This window comes from Callospermophilus lateralis, chromosome 11 (assembly GCF_048772815.1).
Source record: "Callospermophilus lateralis isolate mCalLat2 chromosome 11, mCalLat2.hap1, whole genome shotgun sequence".
Lineage (NCBI taxonomy): Eukaryota > Metazoa > Chordata > Mammalia > Rodentia > Sciuridae > Callospermophilus > Callospermophilus lateralis.
In genome coordinates this window covers 88,193,346-88,212,518 of record NC_135315.1, presented here as the reverse complement: position 1 = coordinate 88,212,518, position 19,173 = coordinate 88,193,346, and the positions used below count along the sequence as shown (strand labels likewise).

At 39.4% G+C, this 19,173-nt stretch overlaps 1 pseudogene; it reads left to right on the top strand.

Moving 5' to 3' along the window:
* The first annotated feature begins 3,455 nt into the window (after positions 1 to 3,455).
* The window catches only part of LOC143410658 (voltage-gated potassium channel regulatory subunit KCNG3-like), a 28,941-nt pseudogene continuing 13,223 nt past the window's right edge, over positions 3,456 to 19,173 (top strand).

Below are 19,173 nucleotides of genomic sequence, written 5' to 3'. Positions count from 1 at the left end.
GGAGACAAATTCTTCTGATGGTTAAGTTCTTGAGAATGACCTGAGTGGGGAATAGGAGGTTGACCTTGATGGAGCCTTTGAGCTACAGAAGATACATATTTACCATTGTAGGTCCTTCTTTTACTACATAACCAAGGGATGATTGTGGCCCATCTAGCAAGGGTTTGGTTTTAAATGTACTTTTTTGCCTCAGTATTTCTGACATTTAATGAACATCTCAGATTGATCAATATAAACTTATTTTCAATTTATTTTTGAGTTGCTTATTTGCAGAGCCACTGTAGAGTATGTATGCATTTCATTAGAAACTGTTTTACCATTAGGTTTTTGAGTGTGATTTTTTAAATTATGGATGTACTTTTTGGGAAATTGCACACCAGCTCAGGTTTCTGGAAAATTGCAAGAAACATGGAGAAGGGAATCAGAGCACAGCTAGATGGATCTAGAGATAAGATTCTGCATTTTCTACAACCTGGTAGCCAGAAAACATGCATGTAGATAACTGGAATTGTTCACTAAGGAATGAAAGATAAAGTAAATACTTTTGTATTTTCCAGGGTCATGTGCAAAACCTCAGGTGTAAAGCCCAGAGATCTCTGAGAGAGTGAGCAAGTACCATGCATCCAGCTGCGTGCATCTTCCTGTGAACACTGCCTGTTCTCTGCCCTTCAACTCGCACTGGTTATCTAGAAACCCAAATGAGACACCTGCGAATTCAGATGCAGTTAAGTGAGGAAAGATACAGAGCTGGTTCCAATGCAATTAGAAACAATGTTAACAGTGGGGGAAAACATACCTTGGCTACAATTCCAATTTAGCATGTATTTGAGTGAAATCTGGATGCCCTGAAGTTGGGCAAATCTTTTAATTTATCTGTGCTCTTATGCTTGTTAGTGCTTGCTTTGCAGGCACAAGGCCCAGGGTTCAAACCCCAGTACTTACACACAGACAAAAAAAAAATAGAGGAAGGCATGCAGTTATTTTCACCTTTCATCTCTGAGTAATTTTCCTCTCTTTAAAAAGCTGACACTCAATAGGGCAGTGTATTCCCAGGGGCCACCAAAGCATTGGCCAGTGTAATCATCTTTGGCCTGAGTAATGAAGGCAGGGAAAGTCCTGAGCTTTTCACATGATTGTGGCTAGTTTTGTTTTCTTCATTTTCTCATCTTCTTCTCCAAATTATTCAATATTTTTGAGTTACCTCCTGAGGAACCTGTAGTAAAACTGGCAGATGACTGATGACTAATCATGGAATTGCTACAGATTGCAGCACTTGGTGTGACCTCTTGCTGTAATTGCCATGAGGGCAGCAATACCTGCTGCAGGCAGCCTGACTGTTTTCCATCAGCTTATGGTACCTGGAGGGGAATTATTAGGCACTTCACACATGTTCTTATTGGATCTTTACACAGGTGGAAAAATGTTGCTGTGGCAGATAGCCTCCCAGACTTTAGGATCTTGCTCTGTGCAATGGGGGCCCTGTGGACATGTTTTTATTTCTATAAATAGGTTTTTGTTGTTGCTGCTTTTGTTTTGTTTATTCTGCCAAGTTTTCTTTGAAGAGGGTGAAGGTGGTGAAGAGGAGGCAAGTAGCCTATGCTGTGGGCAGTGGGAGAGCTGTGGTGATAGAAATAGGTAGTTTACAAAATGAAAAAAAAAGAGATATGTTAATAATATGTTCATTTCCTCTTACTCATGAAGACATGCAAGATACAACAGTGTGCTACACAAAATATTTGCCAGTACCATTGCTTAGAACAGTATTTTCCCATAGTAAAAACTGCTTTTCATTTTAAATTTGTGCATCTTGTTTGAAATTTCAGATTAAAATGTAAATAGCATATGAGATCTATTATATCACAGGATAGCAAGAGCATAAAAATAAAGAAAGAGAATTATGAAACAAACAAAAGAAATTAACGTAGCTGAGTGCCTGGTGAATGCCAGAAACCATGCTCTGTGCTTTACATACATTTATTCCCCGAACCCTCACATGGGCCCTGCTATGTAAGAATAAAGAGATTGTGTGAGAGTGGACTCCAGTTGTAACCCAGATCATTATGAAGTCACAGGCCATCAGCTGCAGGCCTACACAAAAAACTTTCTTGTCACAGCCAGCATGGGGGATTCAGGTCAGAGATGCAATTGTGACTGTGAAGTTAAGATGATTCAGCATGTTGATTCTCTTCCTCAGGGCACAGGGGAAGCAGGTTCTCTAAGTGTAGGCAGGTGCATAAAAATGACTACACCCTTTCAAGGTTTGTTTCTGTGAAATTAAGTCAGTGTCTAAAAGCATCTGTATTTCAATTCTACAAGAAATGAGAATCAAAAAGGATTGTTTTTTTACAGGGCTATGGGCCTGTGCAAGGCCTTGTGCATGCTAGGCAAGTACTGTACCACTGAGCTCTACTTCCAGCCCCAGGATCAGTGCTTTAAGTTCCCTAAAGATACTATCTACACCACATAACACACCCACTGTTTTGAAATTAATCACAAGGAGACACAGAGGTGAACAGATGCTGTGCGCGAACTACCTATTGACTCATTCTTTTTTAAAATATTTTTTAGTTGTTGATGGACCTTTTATTTATTTGTTTGTATGTGGTGCTGAGGATTGAACCCACATGCTAGGCAAGTACTCTGTCACTGAGCCACAACCCCAGCCCCACCCCCCCATTGCCTCATTCTTAACAATCATTATCCAGCTCTTGTAAATAGATGAACACATGACACATCATGACACCTACCTTTTATGGAATACTGGAATATGCAGGCCCTTTCTGTTAAAAGAATGAAGTAAATATACTTATTGATAAACAAGGTTTAAGAAACATTTGGTAAAGCACAGAAAAACAATGTACTACTGTTGAGAGGTGCCACTCAGGAAACAAGTGCCCATTAGCCTTGAGTGATGAGAATATGGAGATGTGGCAAGCCAGCCATTGTCCATGTGTGTATGAACTATGGGCATCAAGAATACAAAGTGAGGGGGCAGCTGCCCGAGCTGCGGCGGGCGGGAGCGCCTCCCGGAACCTGGAGTCTTCCGCATGGCGCCTCCCCTCGGCGCCCGCGCCACTCAGGGAGGACGGCGCCGCCGCCTTGGAGAGGGCACCCCGGCATCGGAGGGGGCATCCCCGGCGCGAGGGCCGGCGGCGCCAACACAGACTCGTTCCCAGCCTGGGGCGCAGCGCTGGCGCCGGAGGGGACTCCCCGGCCACCCGCAGGTACTGCTGCGCGGAAGGCGCGCTGCTAGCTGCGACGCTGGGCTGCTAAAAGCCCAGCTAAAGGAGAGGAGGCTAAAGCCGAGGGGCTCTGGACCCGGACCCATACGGGGCAGAGAGGAGCCCCGAGGGAGAGCGGGCTCCGATGGCGCTCTCCCCGGTCTGCCCGAGGCAGGCAGGCCCGAAGCGGCGGCCGGCCGACCCTTGAGCTGAGGGTCCCCAGGGCAGCCAGCCATGACCTTCGGGCGCAGCGGGGCGGCCTTGGTGGTGCTGAACATGGGCGGTGCCCGGTACTCGCTGTCTCAGGAGCTGCTCAAGGACTTTCCGCTATGCCGGGTGAGCCAGCTGCACGGTTGTGGCTCGGAACCCGACGTGCTCGAGGTGTGCGACGACGTGAGCGCAACGAGTACTTTTTCAACCGGCACTCGGAGGCCTTCGGTTTCATCCTGCTCTGCATGCTGCGGCCAGGGCAAGCTGCGCTTCGCCCTGCGGATGTGCGAGCTCTCCTTCTACAATGAGATGATCTACTGGGGCCTGGAGGGCGAGCACCTTGAGTGCACCTTGAGTACTGCTGCCAGCGCCGCCTAGACGACCGCATGTCCGACACCTACACCTTCTACTCTGCGGAAGAACCAGGCGCACTGGGCGGCGAGGAGGTGCGACCCCGCGGGGCCCAGGCGGCTCCCTCCAGGCGCTGGCTGGAGCGCATGCGGAGGACTTTTGAGGAGCCCACGTCGTCGCTGGCCGCTCAGATCCTGGCCAGCGTGTCCGTGGTGTTCGTGATTGTGTCCATGGTGGTTCTGTGCGCCAGCACACTGCCCGACTGGCGCGCAGCAGCCGCTGACAACCGCAGCCTGGATGACCTGAGCAGGTACTCTGCCGTCCCTGGGAGGGAGCCCTCCGGGTAGGACGCATTGCTTCTCTGCACGTCTGTCCTGTAGTGTCTGTCCGTCCCGTCCGTCCGTCGAGTCTCCGTCCTGTCTGCCTGATGAACCAGGCAGGGTTCAGGGCCCAGGGAGGCCCCACGGGCGCCAACTAAGGGAAGGGTTGGGCCCCGTCATCACCCCTGTTTTCTGGGCACTGACCAGATCTGATACCTCTGCTAGAGACTCAGCTTGAGGGCGAGATCCCCAGGCCTGGGTAGGGGCAGACGGAGATACTCAAACCTCTTCTCTTTGTAGCTTACCTCTGAGCAGATAGAGACCTGCTAATTAATTTTCTCTAAACTTTTGTTGTTATTATGCAGTCATTTAACCCTGAGCATTTAATAGCAGTTTCAAATATTTGCCAATTTTTGGTGGTGTTTGAAAAGATGAAATCTTGTTCTGGCGAAATGTGATCTGCTGTGCTCTGCCCACACATGCTATACACCCTACCCTCGGCATAATGTGTGCTGTAATGGAATTGCCATATGATAAAGGAGGCTAATTTAACGACAGACTCTAAATAATGGATATCTGTGCCCTTTTCTGCCTTCTTTCTCTACCAGGGATGCAGTTAGTGAAGCTCCTGTCTATCTGCTACCAAAGAATCACACTGTGACTTTCAGAGGGTCTTCAGTAATGGGGAGGGATAGAACCCTTGCCTCTGGAGAAGAGAAAAACCCAAACTGCCTAAAACCCAGAAACAGTATCTGTGTAGTTTGTTTTGTTCTTTCCACTTTACTAGATGAAAGGAGAATATTTTAATCTGATTCCTAAGATGAGGCTTACCTCTTAATGGTGATAACACTTTTCTGTTTTTAGTACAAGTGAGTTTATTTTGCATATGTAGTGGGAGGAAAAAGCATACTAAAGTTGGACTTTCAAGGGAGACAGCCATTTTGGGCACAAAAATCAAGTTGTATATTCTGTTTTACCTTTGTTTGGTAACCCTTTAAAGATTCTCCCTCCATTCACTTTTGTATTTTATTTTTTTCCTAGTTACTTTTTAAATTCAAATTTGCACCCTGTGATCTTTTTTTCCTGATAGGCCTGTGGATGTTAGGAATGGTGCTATGCTTCTTGATTTTGCAGTGGATTATTTTCACATAATATTCTTCCTGAGGGAAGCAAAGATTTCTCCATAAATCTAAGTAAATAAAATTGTCTAGTATTATGGAGAAAAAAAAAACGAACACAAAGTGAAATGAACTGATGTTGTCCCTCTGTTCTCTGGTCTTTTTGCTTGCTCTGCCATAATCCCCACACACTCATAAGATGGACATGGCCTCCCTAGATGTCAGTCAACCTGCTGACATCAGACATCATGAGACTAGATTCAATCCCCTCAAACCTGACCCCTTGCCTCATTTAAGTGTCCTCTCCAATAAAAGGGTTCAGTAATTCTCTCTCTATCTCTCTCTCTCTCTCTCTCTCTCTCTCTCTCTCTCTCTCTCTCTCTCTCTTTTCATTGACCTCTCTCTCTCTCTTTTCATTGACCTCTAAGATCAGAGGAGCCATCACAGGACCCAAATAAAAAAGGTATATTTCTGTCTCTGTGTGGTTATTTCATGCAGCTTAGTTCACCTGGAGTGACCCTGAGTGTTTAGTCATGAGATACGACATACTACATTGTGTGACGATTTGATATTCTTGAGATTGACATACATTTTCATGCACATAAATGTATGGAGTTTTTCTGGAAAAATACTTAAGAAAATATTAATGGAATTTCTTTTTCTGGGTATAGAAGTAGAGGTAAAGAATATAAAATTATTTCCAGTTTTAAACAACATGCATGCATTGCTATTCAATTAAATACTAGGATTTGAAATGAATAAAGAAAAAAAATACTTTATAGAATTTTAAAAAATTATAGCATTCAATTTTCTATTTTAACCTTTTTTAAAGTATGTAGTTCAGTTGTTTTAAAAAGGCTTACATTGTTAGACTACAGCTCCCTGGAACTTTTTTATCTTGCAAAACCAAAATTTTGTACCACTGATCACTAATTCCATCCCTTTGTCTTTTGGAAGCAACTTCTTTGTTTCTATGATTTTGAATATTTTAAATACTTTCTACCAAGTGAAATTATACAGTGTATATCCTCTTATTACAGACTGATTTTGCTTAGCATATTGTCTTTAAGTTTTATCCATGTTACAGCATGTGATTGGATTTCCATTTTTTATAAGGCTTCCTATATTCCACTATATGTACATTCCACATTTTCTTCATCCATTAAATGTGTTCATGGATACTTTGGTTGTTTCTACTTCTTTGCTACTGCAAATAATGCTTTGGTGAATATGGCTATACAAATATTTCTATGATATCTGGATTTCAATGTTTTTGATATATATATATATATACACACACACTCAGAAGTAGGATTGCTGGATTACATTAATTTTTTAAAAAAAAATTACATTAATTCTTTTTTGGGAGAAACTTTCATGTTTTCCACAGTGGTTGCATTATTTTGCTTTTATCAACAGCACATATGGATTATAATTTCTTTGCACTCTTCCCATAAAATTGTTTTCATTCATTTTCTTTACCCATTGAAATATAGTAAGTAGTTCTTTCTTATCCATGTTTCTCTTTCTGTGTTTTGTTACTATGGTCAACCATTTCTTAAAAACACTAACATTTGTCTTTTTTCTTTGAAGAGAGAGATACCACAATCATATAAATAACATTTATCACATCATTATAGTTGTTCCATTTTATTATCAGTTGTTGGTAATCTCTTACTGTGTCTAATTTATAAATTAAACTTTATCAAAATTGTGCATGTATTGACAAAACATAGTATATTTAGGATTTGGCATTATTGGGCCTCCTCTGGGGTGTCCAAATTTGGCTCCCTTTGGGATAGGGGGACTATTGTACCCCTAGGATGTGTAGGGAAAGGAAGTCTGCAAATGCAAGTTTTTTGGGTTTGAGCACCCTGATTTATTGTTGCATTTTCTTGTTGATATCCCAGAAACACAAGTCTCTGGCTTCAGCTTATCCAGGCCAGGTGTATTTAAAACAATAGTCCTGAGAAGTGAGGTGCTGTTGCCCCTCAGATGAAGGGAAGGCCTGCTGCTGCTGTCGTTCCTGTGGCTCAGCATTCCTCTGCTGTGGAGCACCCTGCTGTGTGCACCAGCACACATGCTGCACTCTGGGTCATTACTTAGGGAGGCCCAGAAAATCCACATGATCTTCACTGAGCCTAGTCTCCTCTGTTATGGGATGGTTTCTAAAATCTTGCCACTGTCTAGAGAGTTTCTTGGATTGGCAGATCTACAGCTTCCTGCCTAAGCTTTCCATTTTGCATCTAAAGCACTTTCAGTTATTTTTTTTTCTCTTGGTCTTCCATGTTGATCTCTTCCTTCAATTATACATTTGACATAAATTTTGTCATATATAACATATACATGATAATGGCTAGAAGACATTATTTCTACTCATTTTGCAAAATTTAATAAATTAAAATTAAATTAAGTTGATACATTTGAAAAACTCATTGCTTTTTGAAATTATTGTTTAAGTGATGATTTAGTCTTGAGTTTCCTTCATATCAATACAATCTAAATCATTTATCTCTACCGCGAATATATTCCTAATACAAGCTCTTTGATAAAAAATAAAAATAAATACCACTGCATTTAAAAAAAATGTTTTTGTTATGGTACCAGGGATTGAACTCAGGGACACTCTACCACTGAGTCACATCTCAGCACTGTTTTGTATTTTATTTAGAGACAGGGTCTTCCAGAATTGCTTAGCGCCTTGCTTTTGCGGAGGCTGGCTTTGAATTCACGATTCTCCTGCTTTAGCCTCCTGATCTGCTGGAATTACAGGTGTTTGCCACTGTGCCCAGCTACCCTTTTTAAAAATAAATGAGTACATTATCATTATAAATAAAATTGGGGTTCATTTTGACATAATTATACAAGCATGAGTATAATTTGTTTCAATTCAGGCCCCAGTACTTCTCCTTTTTCTCCCCTTCTCGCTTCCATTTCTTTTTCTCTACTGGTTTTCTTCTACTTACTTAGAGTTTTGTTAAAAATAGTCTTAACAGATATAAATAAAATATATTTCTGCTTAAAAGATAAAAGGACAAGTCCTCTAGGGATGTATCTAGCTATTTCATCTGATATGGTGTCTTTCTAAATACTTACAAGGACAGTTTCAGGACAGCAGCATGCAGCTCACCTTCTGTTCATATCCTAGGTACTCTCTTCTCCCTGATTTATGATTGAAAAGACTTTTTTTCACTTTATCCTCAAGAAAGAACACAGGTCTTCCCTCGCTAAGAGCTGAGGGAGAGCACAGCTTTGAAAAAAAAAAATTAAAACATCAGGGCACAAAGAAGAAGGGCAGGCAGAAGAAATGCCAGAACTTGTCTTCAAAATATGTCTGCAATACACTGAGCAATGCTCAAAATAAATCACACTTCCTGTTCACCAGGCAAATGCACGTTTTTTGGGTTTGAGCACCTGTATTCTATTTCATATTTGTTTGTTCTTTTTAGAAGTTTGAATTTTAAGAATTCTATACAATTATGTATTGCAAAAAAGTTTTAGAGCTATCAAAAAAGATTCTAAAAAGTTAATACAGGGGCTGGGGTTATGGCTCAGCAGTAGTGTGTTCACCTAGCATGAGCGAGTCCCTGGGTTTGATCCTCAGCACCACATATTAATAAATAAACAAAAATGAAGGTATTGTGTATAACTAAAAAATAAATATTTTATAAAAAGAAGTGAATACAGAATTGCTGTGGTACTATTTTTTAATCTGTATATGACTAGGTAATGAAAGAAAGGGTGAATTAACTATATATCCTTGAAGTAGATCAAAAGTGTATACACTCAATTAGCTTCCAGCAATATCCAGGCTTTATTGATACACCTGCCTGTCAGTCAGAGCAATGAATCTTAAAAATGAAAGAAAAGAGTTCTGTCTCAGTTTCCTAGCTGTCCTGTACCAAAGTACCAGAAACTGGATAGTGTGAATGACAAAAATTTATTACCTTATGGTTCTGGAGTTAGATATCCAAAGGCAATGTGCAAGCAGGGATGTTACTCTGAAGGTTCTAGGGGAATATCTGTTCTCAGGTTCTAATGCTGTCAGCAATTATTGGTGTTCCTTGGTTTGCAGATGCATTACTCCAATCTGTCATCATGTGGCACTCTATTTGTGTTACATCATTGTTTTAGTAAACTGTGCTTCACTGTGACCAAACGACCTGACAAAAACAACTTAAAGGAGGAAGAGTTCATTTTGGCTCATGGATTTATAAGCTCAGTTCTTGGTCAGATAACTCCATAGCTCATAACTCAGTTCATGGTCAGATAACATGGTACAAAGGTGTGGCAGAGGATGTTAGTTCAGGACACAGAAATAAGGAAGAAGAGGGAGAGGTCTAGTCACCAGGGAAAAATATACACTCCAAAGGCACATCCCCCAGTGACCTACTTTTTCCAACCACATTCTGATGTGCCTACAGTTATCACTCAGTTAATCCATACCAATGGATCAAACCACTGATTAAGTTAAAGCTCTCACAATCTAATTATTTTACATCAGAATATTCTTGTATTGTCTCACAAATGAGCTTTTGACTTCATGTCTAAATCATAACATTCAGCCCAAACCCCTAAACGCTCATGTTTATTTCACAGTGCAAAATAGACTTAGTCTATTTTGACATAGATAGAGGGTTGGGACCAAAGCAACAACTAAATTCACCTGGGAAAACAAGTTCTGAAGCTCCATGTCCAATATCTGGAGCACCTGGCACCACAATTCTTTCCAAAGGGCTTGTATAACGTCACCTCTGGACTTGCTATTTGTAGTCCACATGGACTTCTTCTTTACTTTTTCTGATATGTTTCTACAGTTTTCCTCAGCAGATGCTCCATGTTACTAACACCCTTGATGGTCTCCAGTGCAGCTTTGGGTTCCTTCTCACATATTCCTGTATTATCCTCTCAGGGATAGCCCTCTAACTCCAAACCTACTGCACTCTGCCTGGTCTCCCAGGTCTTCCTTAGAAATCCCAGTGGAAGCCTCCATGAATCCCTAACTCCATTATCCTAAAGTCCTTCAAAAAAACAAAGCACCATATGCTTGAAGCCAAGGTCAGCCATCATCTTGAGCAGTACCTAATCCTCTTACACTATTGGCTAAAGCAGTCTCTGAGTTCCTGGGCAATTGAGCATGCTGAAAATATTTCTTAGACCCCCACCCTATGCAAGCAGGATGCCCTTATGGCTTCTTCTCAATGGAATTTTTGTTTTACACCCTTGAATCTGAAATGGGTATGGTCTTTCCAATTTCCAAAGTTCCCTTAGTCTATCTTCCTGTTTTCTCTATGCCAATTCCTTAGCATCTCTTTAGTGACTATAAACTGTTTAACAATCACAACTATCTCAGTCCCAGTTTTATTCACACTTTTCTGGTCAAAGTCTATGATTTTCAAATCTGTGTGCTTCGCTTTCTGTTTCTGATTATCACAAAAATAAAAGTTCATTAAAAGCCACCAGCAGTATCCATGCCGCCACCTGAATGTGTATTGCTTTGAGATTTCCTCCACCAGATTAATTTAATCACATTTAAGTTAAGTGTCTCAGAAAGTCTCAAGGCATTGGCAAAACATAGCCAAGTTTTTTGCCAAACTATAACACTAATGGCCCCTAATCAAATTTCCAATAAAATCCTCCTCTACTGAAACTTCATGAGCCCAGTCTTTACTTTTCACAGTTCTATCAGCATTCTGGTGTTTTAAATTCCCAGCAGAATCACCAATTAAATTCTATTTACAGTATTCTGAAGCTTTTCCAGCTTGTGTCTCTAAACTTTTCAAAATCCTCCCCCAGTGAATCAGCTTTGTAAACCACAGGTTCACAGCAATGCCCCACTCTCATTACTGATTTCTCTTTTAGTCAGCTTTGTTTCACTGTGACCAAAAGATCTGACAAGAACTACTTAGAATAGGAAAAGCTAATTTTGACTCATGGATTCAGAGATTCAGTCCATCATTGGACAACTCCATAGCTCTGGACAACAGTGAGTTCTTGCTCTCATGAGATTGGATTAGTCAGTGGTGAGGCAGAGGTGAGGCAAGAGGTGAGGCAGAACATTATGGTGGACAGGCATGGGAGAGGGAAACAACTCATATTATGATAACCAGGAAAGGGAGAAATAGAGAGGGGTGGGTATTTCTGATTTGTTCCCAAGGGACAAAATATAAATTCCAAAGGCAAACCCCCCAGTGTTTCCTTCAGTCACTAACTACCTGTCTAGAGTTACCATCCAGTTAATTCCTATCAGTGGATTAATTCATTGATTGAGTTTAGACTTTCATAATCTAATTATTTTCCCTCTGAACTTTCTTTATTGTCTCACACATGAGCCTTTGGGGGACACCTCATACCTAAACCATAAGAATTCTTTTCTGTCTATTTGTGTTTTTCCTCTTCTTATAAGTGTACTGGTTATACTGTATTAGAGCTCCCCCCAGTCACCTCATCCTGATTATATCTGCAAAGACAATTTTTTCAAATAAGATAACATTTAAAGATTCCTGGAGTTGCTAGGGTTTGAATACACTTTGTCCTCACAAAAACTCTTGTTGAGACTTGATCCTCAGTGTGGTGGCTTAAGGCCTAAAAGGTGATTAAATCCTTAGGAGTAATTAATGCTTGTCTTGCAACAGTGAGTCCTTGCTCCCATGAGATTGGATTAGTCAGTGAGAGAGGGTTTATTCTAAAGCAAGTTTATGCAAAACTTTTTGCCTCTTTGCATGTACCCACTCATCACTCTCCTAAGTGACGCCATCCTGCATGTTATAATGTAGCATAACTTTATTTTGTACTTTATAACCTTCAGAATTATGAGTCAAAATGAAATCTCTTTTCTCTATGAATTATGTGGTCTTTGACATTCTGTCATAGCAATAAAAAGAATAGATTAAGACAAATTCTTAACAACATGACAACATTTCAACATGATAGTGGTCACTGTGATGGTTAATTTTATGTGTTAAATTGACTAGGCTAAGGGATGCCCAGATAGTTGTCAAAATATTATTTAAGTATGTCTGGAGGTTGTTTTTGAAAAACATTAGCATTTGAATTGGTAGACTAAATAAAGAGGATTGCCCTCAACCGCATCCAATCTATTTCGGGCCTGCCCAGAATGGAAAGTAGTAGGAACAGCAAGTTTCCTTCCTGTTTGAGCTGAGATATTGGTATCCTCCTGCCCTTGGACATTCAGGCCTGGTTCTGAGGCCTTTCAGACACAGGCTTGGACTTAAAACTTTGGCTTCCTTCTTCATAGACCTTCAGGCTTAGATCTTGCACACAACAGATTGTGAGACTTCTCGGCTTCTATAATGATGTATGTCATTTACTAGAATAGCCTCCATATATATTCATCTGTCTTATCTGTTTTATATATCTGTCATCTGTCTGCATCTCCTGTTGATTCTTTCTCTGGTGAGTCTTGGCAAATGTAGCCAGGAAAGACAGAGGTGGCATAAGTGATAGTTTTCTAAGAGAAAAGGCATTTTCTCATTTTGTTTGATTTGTTTTTTAGAAGGGAGGAAGAACTAAGATATGGGGGTTAATAAGAAATTTATCACAAAATGCTTTGGACTCTTCATCAAACAGAATGTGTGTGCATGACAGAACAGCAACTCTGAGGGATATGTGGCATTAGATCAAGAAAGGAAGCCCAAGTTTGTATCAAGATGAAGAATAGTGTCATTTAATATAGTGTGTACCAGGCTTTGTTTTAATCATTTCAATAGTACACAAGCATGAGGACAGTGGCCAGAGGAGTCCTGGGCATTGCTCATGTGAGGATGCTGAGTTATGTCATTTTGCTGTACTCCTGTTTATAGATGACTGTCACCTTTTCTCAAATTTTCACAAGAAAGCAAAGATCCCAAACTGTGTGGTGCCTATATGGATTCTGTCTTCCTAGCAAGGGTGAGACAGAGAACAGGCATGGTTCCCCAAGTTCATAAGGCAGCATCAAGGAGGCATTCAGGGTTGGGCAAAATGCTTTCTTTGTGATGCAGGCCAAGAACCAACAAAGCAAAGGGAGAAATGATAAATTCAGGATACAGGCGAGAAGTTGCAGCGGTATAACCCACCAGAAGAGGAGGGATTCCACCTGATTGCTGCAGCCTTATTTCACTTGTCCTCCCAGATGGTGGTCAAAGAATATGTCTAGACTGATCCTTATCTATTTATAATTTATTATATCATTCTCAAATTCCATTTCAAATTTATTTTCTCATGTAAGCTTAATTTGCAGTTGAGCTTGCTTTGTTTTTGTTTTCTGCTTTGTTTTCTTTCTCCTGATTTTAGCTGTATTATTCCAAGTTATTTATTTATTCAGGTACTATTTTCCTTATTAACATCATTTTATTCTGCATGCCAGAGGCTGACTTTGTAGTCTTCATACCTGTTTCACCTATTTGGCAGCTCCATTTTTTTCCCAAGGAATCCAGTCTAAAGGGCATTTACCTGGGAAAACTCTGCTCTCAGTGTTCTCTTAATTGCCTGATTTCAGTTGGAGGTACTTTCAATCAAAACCAACTGACTGTAATTGGTTGGTGTAAACATTCAAATCATAGTCTAGGAGGCTGTGGATCCTTCGCTTTCTTCTCAATGGAATCCTGGGTGTGAAGCTTTCTGGGTTTTGTTTATTTGTTTGTTTTGTTGTTGTGTTTTTTGGTACCAGGGTAATTTTACCACTATGTTACATCTTTATCCCTTTTTATATTTTATTTTGAGACAGGGCCTCACTAGGTTACTGAGGCTGGCTTTGAACTTGTAATACTCCTGCCTCAGCCTCCTGAGTCACTGGGATTAGAGGGGTGTGTCACTGTACCCAGTGCTTTTTGTCTTTTAGTATTCATTAGTTTAAGATGGAAAGGTATTAGTAATGGCAATATTTTGAGTAAATAGTGGGACTCTTACTGTGTGAAGTTTTTATTGGTAGAGAAATTCTTGTTCACATTGCCTGGTGGTTAAGTAGGATGAGGCCTTGTGTCCTGCCACTGGATGGCTCCATATGAAGTGCAATGGCAAGTGTCTTCATGGCCTGCAAATGAGGATGAGGACAGATGGCAGAATCCCAGAGTGCACAGGAAGTCTGTACTTGTGTGACCAGGTGGATGGGGTCCCATCACCACAGGAAGTTTATATGCCAGAAGTTCTAAACTGTTGGCTAATCACTGTTGGCTTCATTGGCAATCTTCAGATATTCTTTTGTTTGTTTAATTTTTCATGGTGGTCAAATACACATAATTGACAATTTAAAACCAATTTTAAGTGAATAGTTCATTGGCATTAAATACAGTCTCATTGCTGTGTCATCATCATCATTATCTATCTTCAGAACTACTTGTTTTCCCAAAGGGAAAATGTATGGCCATTCAATACTGACCTTTTTTTTCTGAGCTCCTGAGAGTACCATCATTCTTTCTGTCTCCATGAATTTGGCTGCTCTTTATACCACATAGAAGCAGAATCATATGGTATATGTCATGGAATGATTGGCAAATTTCACTCAGCATAATATCTTTCATGTTAGAGAGAGAGGGGGAATTACATTTTATCTCTTCACTTTATTTTAATTTAATTTTGTCAGCTCTTAGTTTAATTTGTTCTTTTTCCAGGCACTTTTGGTATAAAATTTTCGCATGGTATCTTCTTATTTTCATCAATCTCATTATATTTCTTTTGCAATTTCTTCCTTGACTCATTGGTTGTTTATTTTAAGGTATATTGTTTGATTTCCACATATTTGAACATTTTCCAGTTTTCTTTCACTCCTTTGTTTTCTTTGAATTGTGATAAAAAAGATACTTTGTATGATACAGATACTTTGAGTTTTTCAAAATTCATTAATTATTATCTTATGATTTATGGTCCTGGAATATGCTGCATGTGCATTTGAAAAAAATGTATACGCTTATTTTTAGGCTGAGTGTTTTCTATATCTTGTTATGTCTAACTGGTTGATCATATTGGCTAAGTCTTTTAATTCATTTTGATCTTATTATATTCTGTCCACTATTGAAAGTGTGCTACTGAAGTCTCTGACCATTCTTTTGGGTATGTGTAATTTATGTTAAATTTTTGTTCTGTTCATATTTTCAATTTCTGTTTTTCTATTTATTTTGAAGTGGTTTGATATTTGCTTCATATATATTTATTATGATTTTTACATAATTTTGGTCAATAGATTATGTTATTATGTTATTTCCCTCTTGAAACAATTTTTGGCATAGACTGTTTCTGTGTGCTGTTACTAATAACCATGCCTGACTCTCCTCCAAATTTCATAAATTATCTTTTTCTATCCTTTTACATTCAACCTGTACTTGTATCCTTGAGTCTTAAGTGAGTTCCTTGTAGGCCATTTAGTTCAATCCTGTTTGTTTTTTAAACCATTACTATATCGTGCACCTTTGGATTGGATAATTTAATCCTATTTTATTTAAAGTAGTGACTTCTACTGATGGCCTTACAATTGGCATTTTTTTTTGGTGGGGGGTACCAGGGATTGAACTCATGGACACTCAACCACTGAGGCACATCCTGAGTCTTATTTTATATTTTATTTATAGATGGGGTCTCATTGAATTGCTCAGTGCCTCAGTTGCCACTTGGAATTTTGGTTTCTTCATTTTACATTTATTTTGTTTAGTGGCTTTCTTCATGTTTAATTGAGGTTTTGCTGTACAGAGATTTTTAGACCCTTATATTTTTTTTTTGTAAATTCTGTAATTTTTTGTAATTATCATAGATTTTATATGTAACATCCGAAAGGTAAAACAATCTACTTTAAATTGATACCAGCTTAATATCATCACATACAATACTCTTTAGGACTGACTCCTTCATTTTTTATTACTGGTGTTACGTATTTTTTACCCAGCAACATATATTTATAAATATTTTATGTCTTTGGCTTTCAAATCTTATAGAAAAATGAATTGTAGCTACAAACCAAAATTTTAGTAATAACTGGTCTTAAATTTAATCATGTCCAGTTTATCTATAGCCTAAGTGTTCCAGGGTACTGGGGTCTTTATAGACAGACCAAAGAAAGTGACTGAGTCCAGTATGGGAGATATGTGGTTTGCTGGAGAAAGCTTGTGAGAGATCAGTGACTGCTCCAAGAAGAGTTCATTGCTGACAGGCTGACAGTGCTTCTGCTAGTACTTAACTAGCTAATGGCTCTTCTCTAAGTGTTTTTTTCACTGGTGGGTGGCTGGAGAAGTGATATATATCCTTTCCACAAAGCTCTGTGATCCATGTCTGTCCCCACTCAGAAAACGTTTTTTGTTTGTTTGTTTGTTTGTTTATTTTATGTTAAGCTGCAGAAGCAGTGATGTCATCAGCATTAGCAGGCTTAGACTGACTACATCCTGAGGAGCAACTGGCCTGATGTATATGCAAGAAAGTAGCTTTCTACAGATAGCACTGGTGTGCTGCAGTTTCCAGTTTGCCAAAGAGAAAGCCAGTGTCCTTTGAGATAGTATGCATCCAGACTTTCCAGTTCTCTCTTACTTTCATTATTCTCTTAACTTGGTGAGGTATTTTGGGAACAGAGAGGGGACATTCAGGGACATAATGTATCATTGAACCTCTTTGCTTTAGGGAAAATGCACCATGTACTTATATTTACTAGAGAACTTGATACTCTTATATGGCTTTGAGTTACTTTTTAGCATCCTTTTCTTTCAACTTGAAGAACTCTCTTTAGCATTTTTTGTAGGGCAGGTAAAATGAAAATGGACTCTTTAAGCCACTGTTTACGTGAGAATGATTCAGGAGAATTGCAAGTTCAAGTCTATACTGGCCAACTTAGTGATGACATCTGACTCAAAATAAATTCTAAAAGGAGTGGGCATGTTAGAATACTGTGTTAGAATCCTGGCCTAGCATGAATGAGGACCTGTGTCCTATCCTTAGTACAGCAAAAAAGAAAATAAAAACAACTTTTTCTAGAAGGTTCAAAACCTATGATTTCAGGTTTATTTTGTTCTTTTGAGTAGACCAAGTTTTATTGTTTCTTTGTTGAAAATTTAGCATTAAAGTAAACAGCCACCACACTAGTTCTGTTCATGAGGAGCCCTCACTAGCCATCCTGCTTGAAGGCTTGGGCCTTCTGAGAATTCTTATGCAATAGCTTCCCTACCTGTTTGTCTCTCTTGCCTCCTTTGCATGCCTGTATGTGCTTCCACCCTGCTTGAATTTCCCTGGGAGTCTACTCCATCTTTTCCTAGGGATTTGAGCTTTTCTATCATGTTACTCAGTCAGTGGTCTCCTGACTAAGCATCTGTACTTTCTATAAGATTATTTTTCATGAATTGTACATATTACTTCCAATGGTTTCTCCTGTTCTGAGCCATTTCTGGGTCTTTAAGCTCTTAAGTTTGGTGCTTCAGGGACCAATTGCTCAGTCAGAGTTGCAAATCATTCTCTGCTACCTCTGGGTTGTGGAAAAAACTGAAGATCCAGCTGCTATATCCCCTAAACTGCAAGGTAGGGCAGGGGCAAATAAATATATATATATATAGATAGATAGATATAGATATAGATATATAGATAGATAGATATAGATAAATAGATAGATATAGATATAGATATAGATAGATAGATAGATAGATAGATAGATAGATAGAGATGTATATTCCCCCTACAAAAAATCAATACTGTTTCCCTAAGTTTATCCAGACTTCAAACATGGCCAAAAGCTCTGAGGAACTTAATATCTGAGCATCTATAGCTGCCTCTTCATTATGAAGTCAAACAACAACAAGTGCTGGCGAGGATGTGGGGAAAAGGGTACTCTTGTACATTGCTGGTGGGACTGCAAATTGGTTTGGCCAATTTGGAAAGCAGTATGGAGATTCCTGGGAAAGCTGGAAATGGAACCACCATTTGACCCAGCTATTACCCTTCTCGGACTATTCCCTGAAGACCTTAAAAGAGCGTACTACAGGTATACTGCCACATCGATGTTCACAGCAGCACAATTCACAATCCCTAGACTGTGGAACCAACCCAGATGCCCTTCAATGGATGAATGGATTAAAAAAAATGTGGCATCTATACACCATGGATTATTACGCAGCACTAAAAAATGACAAAATCATGGAATTCGCAGGGAAATGGATGGCACTAGAGCAGATTATGATTAGTGAAGCTAGCCCATTCCTAAAAAGCAAATACCAAATGTCTTCTTTGATGTCATGAGAGCAACTAAGAATAGAGCAGGGAGGAAGAGCAGGAAGAGAAGATTAACATTAAACAGAGACATGAGATGGGAAGGAAAGGGAGAAAAAAGGGGAATTGCATGGTAATGGAGGGAGACCCTCATTGTTATACTAAATTACATATAAGAGGTTGTGAGGGGAATGGGAAAATAAACAAGGAGAGAAATGAATTACAGTAGATGGGATAAAGAGAGAAGATGGGAGGGGAGGGGAGGGAGGATAGTAAAGGATAGGGAAGGTAGCAGAATACAATAGTGACTAGTATGGCATTATGTAAAAATGTGGATGTGTAACTGATGTGATTCTGCAATTTGTATTTGGGGTAAAAATGGGAGTTCATAACTCACTTGAAGCTAATGTATGCTAATGTATGAAACATGATATGTCAAGAGCTTTGTAAGGTTTTGAACAACCAATAAAAAAAAGAAATGAGAAAGAAAGAATATATATATATATATATATATATATATATATATATATAGATAGATAGATAGATATAGATAGATATAGATATATAGATATATAGATATATAGATATAGATATAGATATAGATATAGATATAGATATAGATATAGATAGATAGATATAGATAGATAGATAGATAGATAGATAGATAGATAGATAGATAGAGATGTATATTCCCCCTCCTCTGAGGAACTTAATATCTGAGCATCTATAGCTTTTCCTCAGAATCAGGGCACTGACCAGGGCAGGAAATTTGGGGGCAGC